The sequence below is a fragment of the Apodemus sylvaticus genome, chromosome 22, assembly GCF_947179515.1.
Source record: "Apodemus sylvaticus chromosome 22, mApoSyl1.1, whole genome shotgun sequence".
Lineage (NCBI taxonomy): Eukaryota > Metazoa > Chordata > Mammalia > Rodentia > Muridae > Apodemus > Apodemus sylvaticus.
Window position 1 is genome coordinate 23,263,467 of NC_067493.1, and position 15,301 is coordinate 23,278,767.

Below are 15,301 nucleotides of genomic sequence, written 5' to 3' on the forward strand. Positions count from 1 at the left end.
GCTCCATGCTGGCCGGGATGGGTTCCTCCGCTACTTCTGGGAAAAAAAACCAAACAATCCTTAGTCCCATAGTTAGCAGCCCCAATGCTTACAGGGGGAGATAGGCCTTGTTTGTCAAAGTTTTAAAAATTATGTGTAAATAAGGCGTCTGCTAGTTTGTCCTGAGACCTTGGCCCTTGGATCTCTCTCTGTTTGTTTTGAGGGAGGATTGGGCTCACTCAATGATGCCTTGTCCTTGGGGGTTATGATGTATTCCAGTGAAGTGGAATACACATTCTTTGCAGAAAGAGGCAAACTTGCCACTGGCAGGTGCAGGGGAAAAGGGCACGCCCATCACACATCGCTGTTTTTATGGATACATTCTTGTGTTTTCTTTGGGTTGGGCTATGGCAAAGATGTAAGATCTATTGATATATTTAGTGTATGTACACATTTGGGGCAGCCAAATTCTAGCACATGCATCACATCCATTTGCCATTGGGTATTTGGCCTCAGACCACAGGGCTTCACTCCATTTGGCTGGAGGGGTCCCAAGGGCAGTAACTGTCCACAAGCCGTGCAGGTTCATACAGGAAGCTTACATGAGGCTTGTGTCAATTGGAGAAACAGCTTGTGTAGGGAAACGCAGAATTACGGAATGGAGAGTGTGGGCTTGAGCCTGGTCTAGTGGCGAGCAAAGGAAGGGTGCACCAGACTGTTTCCTCATTGCACTGGGCGAGGCATCCAGGGAGGTTAAGATGGAACCGAACATGTCACATACAAAACGGATCAGAGTGCATCTCAAGCAGGGTCTACAGTTGAGTCATGGCCAGCTCCACTTTCGAGCTAAAAGTAAGGATTTAGTTATGGTAGCTACATATCGACTGTCACTAAAGATATCAATAGGCTTTGGCCAATCTCTGCACAATGCGAGGATGGCTGGCAATTCCAATTGCACGGACCCCTTGAAAGTTTCCTTAAATATTATTGTTGGCTCTTTGTTTCTTGGGGGTGTGGGCCTCTGTTCCATTGGTCCAGCACAGCAGGTTTAGATGGAAGAAGATAGCCCACAGTCAGCTTTATTGTAGAAGAGGAGAGTGAGAGAGGGGAGGTAGAGAAGCAGGAGCCGGCCATGGCCACGTGGAGAGAGGGAATGGCGAGAGAGAGAGAGAGAGAGAGAGAGAGAGAGAGAGAGAGAGAGAGAGAGAGAGAGAGAGAGAGAAGCAGGGGACAAGAGACAGAAGAGAGTGAGAAAGTAAGAGAGAAAGAGAGAGACCTGGCTGTTGCCAGGTAACTGTGGGGCAGGGCAAACCTGGCTGTTGCCAGGTGACTGTGGGGGTGGAGTCCAGCCACAATACTAGGGACCTGGGGCCTGGCCCTACGTGACTGATGGCCACAGAATTTTAGAGTTGAGGGCCTTGTGGTGTCAACCTAGTGTCTGGGAGCATGGGCAAACAACCTTCTGTCTCTCAGGGATTAAGTCCGCTGAATGGCTGGGGTTTAAACGGAGCTCAACCAGAACATAGGCTACCTTTCATGCTCTGACATGGGGGGGGGGGATGAATAATATACCTAAATGAAGACTGTAAAACCAACGGTTGCCTTAGGGATAGGATGTCCTGACAATAGGTGGTGTACAGACAGATCCATCATGGGGAGAAAATGGAGAAGAGTTTATGTCCTGGAAAATGATTGTCTAATCTTTGCTGACAATTTATTAAAAGCACCTGGGCTGGTGGGTGGGATCTTAGGCACCACACCGGGAGGTTCTGGGAAAACTGCAATACCATTTGGGGAGATTTGTTAAGGACTGTAAGGGTCATTTTTAGCACCTTAAAAATGCCATCTATATATGGTGTTATTGTGGGTGCAGAGGAGTGAGCAAGATGACTCCAATAGAGGATCCTGTCAGTGGGTGACAGACACCAGTAGGGAGGGCGTGCTGGGGAAACCAGCCCCCAGAGCGCTAGAGCCGGGTCATATTTGCAAAGGCAGGCCTGTTGAAGACTGTCATTGACTGTTTTGAGGGCTTCTCTAGTCTCTGCGGTGATTGTGATAATATCTTTTGCCTTTTTAGGCCCCATTAGTAGGGGGGCTATTGAAGTGGAAACTTAAGGGTTCCTTGGAAAGCCAGTTGTCTCAGATGGTGGATTTCTGGGGCAAACACGTGAAGGAACATTTCACTGAAGCAGACACAGGTGAAAGGATGTTTTGCTAAAGCAAGGACGTGAAAGGGCACGTGATCAAGGATTCTTTGCTAAAGACACACACACACGCATTGGTCTGTCTTACATTGCGTAGTTGAGTTCCTCTTGTTGGGACTCCGTAGAGAGAGATGCAGTAAAAACCTTCTAGCGGTATGCTGCAGCTTCTTGCTGTTTCTGTGGACTTGGGCTGATTGGCAGAGTGATGTCGGCTGAGACAGACTCACGTGCTGAGGCAAGACCCAAGAAATAGGACTCAACGGACTGTGAGAGGGGCTTGCCTGTAGAGCGAGCTCTGCAAAGCTTCTAGGTCTCTCCTCGTTGCTGATCTTCCATTCTCTGAGAGAGGCACAGCTGAGAACGCCAGGCATCCCTGCTGGTCCGAATCCCTCCTGCTGACTTGTCCCAATTCAGCTGAGGCCTGACCCATCCTCTTAGATTGTGTCACCACTGCTGCTGTCCCGACTCTACCAAACTGGACTGTGGTGTGTCTGTGAAGTGTCTGCAAGTAGACCAAGCCGCTGCTGCTCACCTGTGAACTGAACTACTGATTTCCTGACAACGCAGACAGGATTTACTCTAAAGAATCATTTCTTTTTTTCTTTCTTTAAAGATTTCTTTGTTTTATGTAAATACACTCTCACTGTCTTCAGACACACCAGAAGAGTGCATCAGATCCCATTACAGATGGTTATGAGCCATCATGTGGTTGCAGGGAATTGAACTCAGGACCTCTGGAAGAGCATTCGGTGCTCTTAACCACTGAACTATCTTTACAGCCCCCACCAGAGAAACAATTCTAAACAGGTTCATCTCCCTCATATCTTTTTTTTTAAATCAATAAAAATTAGGTAGATCCACTTATTTTGGGTGTATTTTACAAGTGTAAGTTTGGACAAGCTATTTGACAAACGTCAGCATTAACTGCCAACACTATAGACATCTTAACAAGAAAAGGCATATATGTTGGCCCTCTGCATTCAGGCAGTGTCCTATTGCATATCAAATGGTACAGATGCATTGACAAATTTGAGGGCACTAAAGGAGCTAGATCTCTATTTCTACTGCTATTTAATTGGTAAGTACCATACAAACATACATTTATGAGTGTTACTACCACCAGTCATTTATAGGATGAAACCCAAGGTCTATCTTTTTTGAAGGCCGGAACTAGGAAGTCCACACGAGACACCACAGGCTGTGATCCCAATTTCTAAAAGGAGCTGTGACAAGTTGGAGAAAGAGTCTTGGGTTAAGACTGATGGAACTTGCCAAATGAGATCAAGATGGTACTTTAGAAAATGTAAGCCAGGCGGTGGTGGCGCATGCCTGTAATCCTAGCACTCTGGGAGGCAGAGGCAGGTGGATTTCTGAGTTCGAGGTCAGCCTGGTCTACAGAGTGAGTTCCAGGACAGCCAGGGCTATACAGAGAAACCCTGTCTCCAAAAAACCAAATCCAAAAAACAAAACAAAACAAATGTAAGTGAAGTGCTTACAGTAGACTTCAGGAGTGGACATGGTGAGAGAATTAGGTTATGATAAAGTAAGGAGTCTGAAGATTGGGTGATGTGACGAGCCTATCACAGCCAGGTCCTTGGTGACCACTCAGAACAGCTCTTCCCATAGGCTACCTGCTTCTGTCCATCAAACACTCAGGGTACAGAGTTTGGGTTGATAGCTCAGCTTTGGTAAGACTTTGTGTTATTCAGATGAAGAATACAAGTCTGACTTAGTAATGACTAGCAATACCTACTTAGTGGTATACCTTGGTTACATCAAGTAAAAAGAACAACTAATTCTAACTGGGGAAGTCACAAATAGAAGCCTTGTCACATGACTGTCTTGAGTCGTTTAGACACATCTCCAGACCAGCAGTACAAGATTCTCTAACAACCTGTAGCACTGCAAACATGTTCTCTCCAATTCATCCAAATGCTATTCCAACTAGACACGAGGTGCAACTATGAGTCAGACGTAGCCTTCAAGATGTTTCTTAGATGAGCTACTGAGCAAAACATGTTTAGGTTTTAGCCAGTTTGCCTCTGGTATTTTCTTTCATTAACCTCAATGTAAAACCTCTAACATTAAAATAAGCCATTCCTTGGACACAGCTTTGACACAAATTAAGCTCATTTCATCAAAATCTTCACTAAATCATGACCAAAGGGCCTGCAAAATGTCTACAACTGAGCTTTGAAGTAGAACAAAAACCAGGAAAACCTCTCTCTCTCTCAAGCACCAATGGACGCCATGCAGCGACACACACGAATCCTTAACAGGTCTTTCCTCGTGGAAAATCCTGAGATTTTAAAAACTGCTACTTTATAGAAGGCAGGTTGGTTTAGTGAGGAAATTGACTTTTAAAACGATAGTAATATTTGGGGCACTTAGTATTTCACAGATCCTCAAGTCTTGAGGTAGGTTAAACATCAGTATCCTATTTTACAAATCAAAACGCAAGCGGGTGTTACTCACTTGTCAGACTATAAGTCTGGTGTTCAGAAAGAGCATAATCACTCTTACCTCAGATTCATCTATCTGAACTTGGGGATGGGCTTGCAAACATCCACAGGGGTTGGGAGGAAGACTATCTAGCGATCTTATGGTGGATTGCACATATTATGGAATAATTCATTTGCTCATTACAAATATATTTACATAGAATTGAGCTCTAAAATTACCAGTGTGGAGTATAAAGTGTGTTGCTTTTCTGCCTCACGTTGAGTGGAGCAGGACCAATCACTAGTGTGCACAAGCAGGTGCACCAATGTAGTCATAATACAAATGACACCTGGATTCCATAGGGAAGTAGCCCTCACCCGAGCCCAAGATGAAGAGGAAGAACCGTATCAGCTCAGGCTGCTGCTGTTCAATATGCTACAGCCTGACATCCTGGGGGAGAGCTCTAATAATAAATGTGTCCAAATAAAGTCTGCCAATGTTTCCACTAACACATAAACCACAAGTAAAAGTAAATTGATATTTTATTAAAACGACATGTATAGGAGATACCTAAATACTTTAATATGAACGCTTTACCTATCATCACATAATTGTAATTATTAGCCCTATTCTCGTAGTTCATCCTAATTATTTAAAATTATTTAACAGAATTCAGCTTATTCTAGACAAAATCTTTTCAACTCCTTGCTTCATTATAAAGTTCCCTTAGGAATAAGAGTGTAGTTCCGTGGTGCTGTGCTTGCTAAGCACATATGCTAAGAATCAAACCACTTCTCTCATAACAAAAAAACTCTCACAAAAAAATCTTTTATTTAAGCAAGTTTAAAAAGTTAAGGCAGACACATATGCTTTTATATAAATGAGAGAGCCCAATATAAGTCACAGAGGCGAAGTCAAGAGAAGACTCGGCCTGAGGAGATAGCAGAAGACAGAGAATACCGGTGTTCTACTTTAGCATCCCCAAAGCTGAAGGTGGAAGTAGGAAGTTTCTACACTGAGACAGTTTATATAAATTATATGAATTGTATTTTTTTTTTAAAAGTCAAAATGAAATGCTCTGCCTAGAACAAAAGATATGTCTAAACAACATATCCTATTTGTACAAGGCCACTGGAAGTCATGAATATTAGTAACAAACGAAAAGGTTTAACTCTATAGCAGGCTGAGTATATTTCGGTTTGGTATTCTAATAAGCTCAAGGTTGTAAACTCTTCTTATACAAAAGCAGTAATGGCAGGCAGATTTGTGTAGGAATTCTTGTGCTTCTGGTTGGCATGCTGTCTACTCTCTAGTATGGTGAAATTTATAATAAAGACATTTGCAAAAGGTTGTACAAAACTATTGTATTTACAAAGATGGCACAAAAGTGAAGGCAATAGTCAGTGCACATGAACACCCATTCGCAGCTTCAACAAAGGAAGCTGTCCCCGCACACTGCAGAACGAGGGAGAGCACTAGCTTTAGTGGCAGCTGGTAAGCACTGGAGTCACACAAGTCACACCGGAACCGGCAGGTATTGCCCAGGTGAGATGTTCTTGTTAAAGCTGGAACATCAGTGTGGCTTGGTGGCACATGCCTGTAATCCCAGCACTTGGGAGGCAGAGGCAGGCGGATTTCTGAGTTCGAGGCCAGCCTAGTCTACAGAGTGAGTTCCAGGGCAGCCAGGACTATACAGAGAAACCCTGTCTCAAAGAAACCAAATCCAAACAAAACAAAACAAAACAAAAACAAAAAACAAAGCTGGAACATCGGGTTTAAGGCTGTCATGTCCAAAGTAGTTATCCAAATCTTTTTTTTTTTTTTGTCCCCTTTGGTTTTTTGGATTTGTTTTTTTCGAGATAGGGTTTCTCTGTATAGCCCTAGCTGTCCTGGAACTCACTCTGTAGAGCAGGCTGGCCATGAACTCACAAATCTGCCTGACTCTGCCCTCCCCTCCCCCAGAGTGCTGGGATTACAGGCGTGCCCACCACCGCCCGGCTTACCCAAATCTTTTGCAGCCCATTTAAGTGTGTTTGGATTATGTGTCTTGTCTTCCAACTTGTGGTCTTAAACCTCTGTCTTACAAAATTCAAAAGGAAGATACAGAGGAAATCAACACAACAGAGGTTCTATTAAATAAGAGTAACATACAAAGCTGTACCTATGAGGAAGGAAAGAAAGCCAGATCATGAAAGCTGTAAAAACTTTCTTGCTACTTGTTGAAGCCAGCCCTACACCAGCTAGGTAATATGTACAATTGTCATGTCATCTACTTACGTTGCTGTTACATGTCCTTTGCATCAGTGCACTGTGAAACTAACCAAAACCTCTACACACAGTATGCTCCCTTGAAACAGTAGCACACACTACTACACCCTGCAAAGCTGTCAGTCTCAAACGACAGAGTGAAAGGAACGGAAGTGGGTAAGTAACGCAGGAAGGAGAAATGAAGGACATTAGAAGACTCGTGCAGTTCAGCTCTTTGAATCAGCCAGCCAGCTCGCTAGCCACCAGGGATGGTTTCCGCTGAGGGAGCTCCTGTGGAGTGGGAATGTGGACCCCAGTGACCTCTGTCTGATCTGGGCTGCGGCAGGACGCTGCTTGTTCCTCATCTTCGCTTTTGCCACGTCATAATCCCCAGACTCAAAATACTCTTTGCCCTTTCTGCAACCTTTTTCTTAAAAAAGCAGAACCTCCAGGATTTTGTCCCAAATGAGGATACCTTGCTTTTAACCTTGCTTCTTCTTCAGCTTTCTCTGGACTTATTACTTTATCTTCCATTTCCTTTTGCTCCTCCGCCAACGCTGCCTCAGGGACTTCCGAGGATGTGGTGCTCCTTTTATCCCCGCACCTCCGGCCCTGCGACGCCTCTGGTGGATGGCAGGCTAGAAGGAAGGTTAAACCGTTTAAGAGCCATCAATAAAAGTAGGCTTTGAAAAAAAAAATTAAAGCTACAACTAATTGCCCAGGTGTGACAGGCAAAGCAGGTTGGATCCAGGTTAAATTTCCCAGAAACGTTTTCATGGATGCTACAGTAATAGGTATGAGGAAGGTGAATTGAAGTTGATGAAGTTTAATACCATCAGCTGTGATGGTGTGGCCTATCTTTTGTATCTTTTCTGCTGCTATACACATAGCTAGCTTTGCAATGCTTCTTCGGTTTCACATCTTCGTCTTCACTGACCTTCACTTTATTGAGAGAGGCAGGACAGAACTTCTCCTGGGCCCCTGCAGGTCCTGGTCACTCATGCTGACTCATGCTGATGCAGTTGAGGCCTGGCTGTTTCTGCTGAGTTGTGCTACGGCTGCTGATTCGTGTTTGCTATCCTGACAGTACTGAACTGGACTGCTGGTATCCTGACAATTGCACACTGAAATTGCCCCCAGGAACTACTTCCAAACAGCATACAGCAGAGCCTCGCCGCTTCCTCTGAATCAACCTGCCCTTGCTGGTTCGTGAATGCTGATCTTCGTTTCCCTGAGAGAAGCACAGCTGAGAACTTCTTCTGGTGTTCCCGCTGGTCCCTCCTGCTGTACTTTGCGCATCAGCACGTGTATCCAATCAGCCCGCATCCTCAGGGTCTCAACAATGGCGCTCAACCTTGCAACATAAGGTGGACCAGTACATGAACACACGTCCTTTCACGGGCTTGCTTTAGTAGAACATCCTCTCTCCTGTGTCTGCTTCAGTGAAAGATTCCTTCACAAGTCTGCTTTAGTCTTTCACCTGCGTGCACTTCAGGAAAACCCTCCTCCATGTGTTTGCCAAGGCAAAACCACATCCAACCGACTTTCCAAAGAACCCCTAAGTTTCCCCTTCACTCACTATCCCACCCTGTCTAGCTCTCGGAACGGCAAGCATCTTTATCTGGAGCAGCCATGAGCAAGTCATCAGCGTACTGCAAGAGCGTTATTTGGGAGTGGGCCTGCCTCTACTCACCTTCATGCATCTTCATGCAGTGCCTCATTAAAGATGATAGGCAAGTTATTGAATCCTTGTGGCAGCCTGGCCCATGTTAGCTGCCCATTGAATCTGCGCTCTGGATTACTCCATTCGAGAGTGAACAAAGGTTCACGAGCTAGGGCTATCCGCAAGCTAACAAAGGCATCCTTAAGGTCCAGTATGGCATAGATGTCTATGATGGTTTGTATATGCTCTGTCCAGGGAATGGCAGGATTAGAAGGTGTGGCCCTGTTGAAGTAGGTGTGTCACTGTGGGTGTGGGTTATAAGTCTCTTATTCTAGCTGCCTGGAAGCTAGTATTCTGCTAGCAGCCTTCAGATGAAGATGTAGAACTCTCAGCTCCTCCTGCACCATGTCTGCCTGGACTCTGCCAGGCTCCCACCTTGATAATGGACTGAACCTCTGAACCTGTAAGCCAGCCTCAACTGAACGTTGTCCTTATAAGAGTTGCTTTGGTCATGGTGTCTGCTCACAACAGTAAAACCCTAACTAAGAGAATGTTTTTTTGGGAGGCAGACTTCTCAGTACGGTGTAAGGGTGGGGGCACCATGGGGTGAATATCTTCTACCCTTTTGTTGACTTCCCTTGAGCTTTGTATGGGCCAGTAGTCATTGGAGTGGGGTTTTCTTACTGATAGAAAGGGTATGTTTTAGGTGATTGACAAGGTATCAGTATCCGCTGCTCCCAGAGTAAAGTTACCTGTGGCATTATTCCCTATCTTGCTTCCCGAGGCCTGGGGTATTGGCAGACACTGGCCAGGCCAGCACTGACATTTAGCTACACCAGGATCGGGGCACAATGTCTGGTCAGTCCCGAGGGACTTTTCTCAGCCCATACCCCTGGGCGTTCCCCCAATACCCTCTCTAGGTATTGGTCCTTATTAATGTCTGGAGGAGGTGTGATATAGAGGTTATATTCTTCTAATGCCACCGTCAGTACATTCTTTTTTTTTTTTTTCCCAAGACAGGGTTTCTTTGTGTGTGCTCACATACACAAAGCACTCGCTCACTCCCGGAGTGTGCATGCATGCGTGCAGATGCACTTGGCCGTGTGCACATGGAAGGCACACTTTAGGTGTCTTCTCTTTTCTCTCTCCACCTCACTTTCAGAGACAAGGTCTCACTGAACTCAGAGCTCCCTATTTGGCTACACTGGCCGGACAGCGAGTCTCGGGAGTCCACCTGTCTCTGCCCCCACAAGGCTGGGGTTGGAGGAACACACCACCATGCCAGATTTTTATGTGGGTCCTGGGGATCCAAACTCATATCCTCACGACTTGTGCAGCAAGCATCCGTGCACTGAGACATCTTACTCACGAGAAAGTGACCTTTTATCTATCATTCCCCCAAACTGATCCTCTTCCTCCATTTCTCTACTTGAGGCTTGAATTTCTTTGATTCAAATAAAATCTTATCTGTATTGTGGATAAAATTGGTATCTTTGTTGGAGTCCACGAGTTGCCACACAAACCACACGAACACCGTTCTCAGTCAGACAGGGATGCTTTATTGAATGCACATTTTGATACTAATCAGTCAGGGTCATAGCTGAGTCTATGGTGGTCAACATTTCTCAGGGTCTGCTTATAAAGGAAAAAAAAAACCATAAAAGCCTCAGTGAGATCATACGCAGGCGCTGGAAGGGCTGCCTGGTGGTTGGCTCTGACTCAAGCCATTTTAGACATGACAGTTTATATTGACCTTTAATTTGATGGATCTTTCGTCACGCTTTGTGGAATTTCTTAAGACGAGCAAACCTCACAACATACAGAACATAACAGGGTGTGGTCAGCATGACCCCACTCTGAGTTATTTTTCTGTGTCAGTGACTGGCAGGCCTGTCACAGCAACAGTTCGACATAGCTGGTGGGCATGGGACAAAATGGTGAAAGGTGTCAGGCCTTAACAGTCTACATGTAATTTTTGTTGTAGCCGCCTACGTTGGGTTGGTGTGTATGCACGTGATGTTTTAAAGCATTAATGCTGGGCTATGCTGCAGCTTGCATTTTTCCTCCCCCACTCCCTGGCCATGCCTCTGTCCTTTCTCTTCCATTTCCAACACTGGAGCAAGACCTCAGGACCTTGCACATGCTATGCAAGTGATGCCACCACCAAGCTATTTTCTTAGCCAGTGTGTGTGAACTCTAGATGTCAACTTTAGAGTTAGTGTCTCTATAACTCTATATAACTTAATTTATTCATTTTTTTCCAAGACAGGATTTGTCTTTGTAGCCCTGACTGCCCTGAAACTCACTCTGTAGACCAGGCTGGCCTCGAACTCAGAATGCCTGTGCCTCCTGAGTGGTGGGACTAAAGGCCTGAGCCACCTCACCTGATCACTTTAATCTTAAGAATTCTTTATTTTATGTATATGGGTGTTTTGTCTCTGTACTACATGTGGGCTTTGTGCCCTCGGAAGCCAGAAGAAAGTACTGGATCTCTTAGGACTGGAGTTACAGATAGCGACAGTTGTGAGCTCCCTTGTGGATGCTGGGAACTGAAGCTGGGCCCTCTGGAAGAGAAGCCAGTGTTCTTAACCACTGAGACTTCTCTCCAGCATTCCCGCCTACCTTATTTTTGGGGACATGGTCTCCCTGTTGGCTATTCCTGGTTGTCAACTTGATTACATCTGGAATGAACTACAATCCAGAAATGGAGGAACATACCTGTGATCTGGGTCTTGAGGTTGGAGGACGTAAGCTTCTGACCTGGATCTTGACGTGGGGTGACACACACTTTTGATCTAGATCTTGAGGCATAGTGGCCATGAAAATCTTAGGCCCAGGCAAGGTAGTACAAACTTCTTTTTTTTTTTTAAGATTTATTTATTTATTATATGTAAGTACACCGTAGCTGTCTTCAGACACGCCAAAGAGGGGTCAGATCTCATTACGGATGGTTGTGAGCCACCATGTGGTTGCTGGGATTTGAACTCAGGACCTTCGGGAGAGCAGTCAGTGTTCTTAACTGCTGAGCCATCTCACCAGCTCCTAGTACAAATTTTTAATCCCAGGAGACAGATGCAAGGATATCTTGAGTTCAAGTCCAGCCTGGGTGAAAACAAGGTCCAAATCTGGGCTTTGTGGTACACAGCTTTAATCTGGGCTGTGCCTTCTGCTGGAGGCCTATATGAGGACATTGGAAGGAATGCCCTCTTGCACTTACTTGCCGGTACACCTGTCAGAACCTACTTCTTCAGGATTCCAGCTTCTACAGGAGACCAGCTGAAACACCTACCCTTGTGGGACTGAACAACAACTAGATTCTTGGACTTCCCATTCACAGCTGCCCATTGCTGGGTTAGTTTGAATGCAGACTCTAAACCATTTCAATAAATCCCCTTAATATATAGCGACATTCCGTAAGTTCTATGACTCTTGAGAACCCTCCCAATAGTCTCACACTCAAAACTCCATCTTTCAGCTGGTCTGGCTTGCTAGCAAGCTGCCAAATGAACCCCTCAATGCTGGAGTTACAGGTGCACATCCAGCTTTTAGGTGGAAGCTAGGGATTCAAATTCAGGTTCTTAACCAGTGTGGTGGCACATGCCTGTAATCCCAGCACTAGGGAGGCAGAGGCGGTTGGATCTCTGAGTTCGAGGCCAGCCTGGTCTACAGAGTGATTTCCAGGACAGCCAGGGCCACACAGAGAAACCCTGTCTTGAAAAACAAACAAACACAAAATTCAAGTTCTTGTCCCCAGCCCCTCATTTTAGATAGAATCTCAGCAGGTTTCCAAGGCAACTTCGAATTTATGATCCTCCTGCCTCAGCCTCTGGAGTTACTAGGATGACATCTGCCAGGCTTTTAAATAGCAGGGATAAGAAATAGGAATTATAAATCAGGACTTTGATCTCAGCATTCTGGAGACAGAGACAGCCAGATTTCTATGAATTCTTGGCCAGTTTTGTCTACATAGGGAGTTCCAGGCCGTCTACAAATACACAGAGATCCTGTTTCAAGTAAAAAAAGGAGGATTATACAGGAGAAACAACATTCCACACTACAAAGGTTAGCTAACCTTTGTAGGGACAGCAAAGGATGATTCACGGCTCAGGAACACACAGGAATTCCAAACCTGACCACTAGAGGGCGGAAAACCCAAACCAAACCAACCCCATGCGGAGTTCAGTAATTACCCTATTATTCATCAAACCTGAGAGATAGATGCTAAAGTCCTGAAAAGTCAATTTCTACACATCTGTTCCTTTCCAAAGCTTTTATTTGGGGATGGAGATATGGCTTAGCAATTGAGAGTGCTAGCGATCTTGAAGAGAAGCTGAGTTCAATTCCCAGCACCGATATCAGTCAACTCACAATCCCCTGTAACTCCAGCTCCAAAAAGCTTCGGTGCCTCTGGCCTTTGCAGAGACCCACACATACCCAGACATCTATACACGTGATTTTATTTTTTAAAAGATTTATTCATTTATCATATCTAAATACACTGTAGCTGTCTTCAGAGACCCCAGAAGAGGGAGTCAGATCTCATTACAGATGGTTGTGAGCCACCATGTGGTTGCTCGGATTTGAACTCAGGACCTTCAGAAGACCAGTCAGTGCTCTTAACCGCTGAGCTATCTCTCTAGCCCTCCACATGGTTTTAAATATCCTATTTTCATTCTTACTGCTAGGGCATGCTTACATGTGAGCATGCATCACAACATGTACATGGAATCAGAGGGCAATCTGTGGGGTTGGTTTTTCCCCTTCTACCCAGGTGTTGAACTCCACCCCACACACCCTATACACGTTTCTAACAAGTATTCTTAACTGTCTAGCACAATTAGCCAGTGTCCTGTGGGTCAGAGAGGCTCCTAGCAATACCAATTTCCAGGAGCTTTCAGGGTAGCTCTCCCTAGAGAGTGAAGGGTAAAGGGGGGAGTCATGCAGATCTTTTCTTAAGAATACCAAGGTCTGGAGCTGGTGAGATTATGTAATGAGATCTGACACCCCTCTTCTGGCGTGTCTGAAGACAGCTAGAGGCCGGAGTGAGCAGAGGTCCTGAGTTCAATTCCCAGCAACTACATGAAGGCTCACAACCATCTGTACAGCTACAGTGTACTCATAATATGTAAAAATAAATCTTTAAAAAAAAAAGAATGCCAAGGTTTACATCAGAAGCTCCACCAAGAGGGGGTCTTCTAAATATTTTGGCAGGGTAGAAGGGCATGCACACACCGTGGCACCATGGCGCATGTGTGGAAACCAGAAGAAAAGGCTTCCCTGTGTGGCAGTCTCCAGGGATTGGACTCAGGTAATCAGGCTTGGCTGCAAGCACCTTAATCCATTGGGCCCCATCTTGCTGGCCCAAGGACTTAGTTAAACTTTGTCCTGGAACTCACTCTGTAGACCAGGCTGGCCTTAAACTCAGAAATTCGCCTGCCTCTGCCTCCCAAGTGCTGGGATTAAAGGCGTGTGCCAACACCACCAGGCTTTAGTTAAACTTCTTAAACCCTGCCCTTGGAGTTTCTCTACAGAACTGAAATTCATAGTAATGAGATGGCAGACTCCATGCCAGCCTAACTCCAAAATTTTACATCAGAAACTGTTAGAACAAAACCCCAAACTTTCATATCCGGCTGGACATTGGGGCACATCTTTAATCCTAGGACTTCAAAGGCAGAGGCGCCTAGGTCTCTATTCAAAGTCAGCCTGGTCTACACATTGAGGGTCTCAACAAAACATAAACCTCAACGAGAAAAGGTTCCTTGACAACCTATATTCAGGAAGCAGTTAACTGTGAAACCATGCTTCAGAAGTATGCCCCACACGGCCATGCCTCACGAGGCCAGTCTCTTCATGACGCCATGCTAGGTGGTAGGCAACACCATAGCCAATTTTATCCTACTTGGGAAGCCTGAGAACAGAAGGTGCTGGAAATCCGAGGCTTCAGACCCTTGTTCTGTGAAGTGTGCCTAACCCCAGCCAGTGCCCTCCCCGCACACACACACCAAATGCAGGCAGACAGACTTGACTTCCCACTCAGTCCCCATTCAGGATTATCTGAGGAAAGCAGGTCCACGAAAGTAAAGACTACGATGCTGAGGGAACGAACACTCATGTGCAAGACAAAATCACAAGGCATGCGGGCAAAGTCAAACGGGGCAGCAAGAGGCAAGCCCTCAGTTGTATTGCCAACTTTGACGTAGAGACCCCAGGGTAAATAAAAGGACAACCCTCCTTCCTCCACAAGCCGCTTTAATTGCAGGAAGCAAAATTACTGACTTTTGCAGTTAGCACACTGCAAGTATTCAACACTTCTAATATTTATGGTGCATCATATAAAGTCACGATATGATGAAAATCTCTACTGTCCCCATAAACAGGACATTGTCCAGATTATCTTTGTGTGTATAAGGATGTATACCTGCATGTACGTGTCCTCAGAGCCCAGAAAAGGGTGTTGGACCCCCGGAACTGGAGTTACAGGTGGTTGGGAGCCGCCACGTGGGTGCTGGGAAGGATGGCAGCCGCCTAACCATCAAGCCATCTCTCTAGCCCCTTATATGAATCTTCAATGTGTGCAGCCCTATAGAGCTTTTGCTGCATCTAAAACATTGAATATTCAAAGCCTAACTCAGAAAAGACCATACATTCTGTTTAATAAAATGTTTATTTAGGATGTTAACACAATATAGGTCATGCAAGAGCCCAGTTTAAAAAAAAATATACTAAAAAGAATGTAAGGAATGATAACTGGTGTTGCCAATTA

At 45.3% G+C, this 15,301-nt stretch overlaps 1 pseudogene; it reads right to left on the reverse strand.

The window, feature by feature from the left end:
- Window positions 1–6,540: 6,540 nt before the first annotated feature.
- Window positions 6,541–7,882, reverse strand: LOC127672756 (cAMP-regulated phosphoprotein 19-like; annotated as a pseudogene).
- Between the last annotated feature and the right edge of the window lie 7,419 nt (window positions 7,883–15,301).